This window comes from Piliocolobus tephrosceles, chromosome 14, assembly GCF_002776525.5.
Source record: "Piliocolobus tephrosceles isolate RC106 chromosome 14, ASM277652v3, whole genome shotgun sequence".
In the NCBI taxonomy this organism is placed as follows: domain Eukaryota; kingdom Metazoa; phylum Chordata; class Mammalia; order Primates; family Cercopithecidae; genus Piliocolobus; species Piliocolobus tephrosceles.
Window position 1 is genome coordinate 100066578 of NC_045447.1, and position 2485 is coordinate 100069062.

At 42.0% G+C, this 2485-nt stretch overlaps 1 pseudogene; it reads right to left on the bottom strand.

The window, feature by feature from the left end:
• Window positions 1-573: 573 nt before the first annotated feature.
• Window positions 574-1319, bottom strand: LOC111554154 (annotated as a pseudogene).
• Window positions 1320-2485: the final 1166 nt, after the last annotated feature.

Below are 2485 nucleotides of genomic sequence, written 5' to 3' on the forward strand. Positions count from 1 at the left end.
TCTTTCTTTCTTTCTTTCTTTCTTTCTTTCTTTCTTTCTTTCTTTCTTTTTTCTTTCTTTCTTTCGTTTTTGACTTGAAAAGCTTTGTTAAAGCAAATTTGCACCAGCTTACAAAACTTCCTGAAGTATTTTAACATGCTATCCACTAAAACTATGCCTTAAAAGTTAGCTTTTCTAAAAAAACACATGTTCATCTTCACAAGGGCAATTTCATGTATTAAACTGTGTTTAGTGTTTTAAAAGAGTGATATTCCTCAAAATAAACTATATAAAAAAGATTAATAGTCCTTCTCATTTATTTCCCCTAAGTTCCATGCCTTTCTGAAGAGGCAGATGTCTTATGCTCAGAATCCCTTCCTGAGCCACCCATCCCCCCAAAAGAATCCCTTTATCATGAACTTGTCTTCTGCTACCACACAATAGTCAATCTGATTTTATCCACGACTGGATTACTATATACATAGCCCCATTTTCTATGACCTAACTTTTCCTCTCTTCATTTATGTAGTTTTCTATCGTTAATGAAAAGTCAAGAGAGATGTGAGTCTGATCTTATTTGTTACTCAAAAAATCTTATTTCTGACTGGATTCCGACTTGGAAGCAGAAGCTCACAGCCAGGAAAGTCTGAGTCTTTTGGCAGTTTGCTCCTGGGGCTTCTCTTTAACCTCCTTCATGCTCTTGGATAAAAGTTTGGCATATTCTGCAGCCTCTTTCTTATTTTTCTTAGTACGCTGCTTCTTCAGAGCAATACACCAACATTTGTGCTGCAGGACATGTGGAGTAACAAGATGCTGAATCTTGGGTGCTTTGGACCTAGGTTTCTCACTTTCTTTGTTTAAGGGCTTTCTTACAACATACTGGCAGACATCATTTTCTTTAGAGAGATTGAAAAGTTTGAGGATTCTGCTAGCTCTTTTGAGCCCCAAGTGACGAGGCACCATAGTATCAGTCAGTCCACGAATATCTTTTTCTCCTTTTTTTTTTTTTATAATAACCAAGTTGAGAATGCTCAGATTGGCATCCACAATGCAACCACAGACTGATTTTCTTTCTTTCTTTCTCCAGTTCTCCTTGGTCTGTAACAGGACCTTACTCAGTAGCAGGTGGACATGGCCATGGGTCACGACACCCTCCTTCATGAGGAAACCTTGTTTGTCATTCCCACCACTGATTTGAACCACATAACCCTTCCATTATTCACCCAGAGGGTCAGCAGCAACTTCTGTGGCCATAGGCTTCTCAGAAAAAGTACGAAGTTTGCGTTCTTTTCAATGAGTTTCTGGCAGTCAGTGACTGGGAAGGAGATGTTCAGCTTCATCTTGAAGCAGGTGAATGCCTCTGAGGATCCATGGAAAAGAGTGATATGTTGTGTTTCCAGTTTGATTTGCTTGAAGGAATTTTTTTGATTTCCTGGTTAATTTCTTCTTCGACCCACCGGCCATTTGGGAGCATGTGGCTTAATTTTCATATATTTGTATAATTTTAAATGTTCCCCTTGTGTTTGATGCCTAGTTTTGTTACACTGTGGTCAGATAAGATACCTGATATGATTTTTTTTTTTTTTTTTTTGACACAGAGTCTTACTCTGTCACCCAGTGTTGGGAACAGGCCCCCAAATCTGGCTATAAACTGCCCCCAAAACTGGCCATAAACAAAATCTCTGCAGCACTGTGACATGTTTGTGATGGCCATGATGCCCACGCTGAAGGTTGTGGGTTTACCGAAATGAGGGCAAGGAACACCTGGCCCACCCAGGGTGGAAAACCACTTAAGGTATTCCTAAGCCACAAACAATAGCATGAGCGATCTGTGCCTTAAGGACAGGTTCCTGCTGCAGATAACTAGCCAGACTCATCCCTTTGTTTTGGCCTATCCATTTGTTTCCCATTTTAGTTAATCTATAATCTATAGAAACAGTGCTTATCACTGGCTTGCTGTCAGTAAATATGTGGGTAAAACTCTGTTTGTGGCTCTCAGCTCTGAAGGCTGTCAGCCCCCTGATTTCCCACTCCACACCCTGTATTTCTGTGTGTGTGTGTCTTTAATTCCTCTAGCGTTTCTGGGTTAGGGTCTCCACAACTGAGCTGGTCTCTGCACCCAGGCTGCAGTGCAGTGGCATGATTTTGACTCACTGAAACCTCTGCCTCTGGGGTTCAAGCAATTCTCCTGCCTCAGCCTCCTGAATAGCTGGGATTACAGGTGTATGCCACCATGCCCAGCTAATGTTTGTAATTTTTAGTAGAGATCAGATTTCACCATGTTGCCTAGGCTGGTCTTGAACTCCTGACCTCAGGTGATCTGCCCACCTGGGCCTACCAAAGTACTGGGATTATAGGTGTGAGCCACCGCACCCAGCTTTTATATGATTTTGCTGTTATTGTTGTTTGAGACAGGGTTTCACTCTGTCACCTAGGCTGGAGTACAGTGGCCCGATCTTGGCTCACCGCAACCTCCAACCTCCCGAGTTGAAGCAATTCTCCTGCC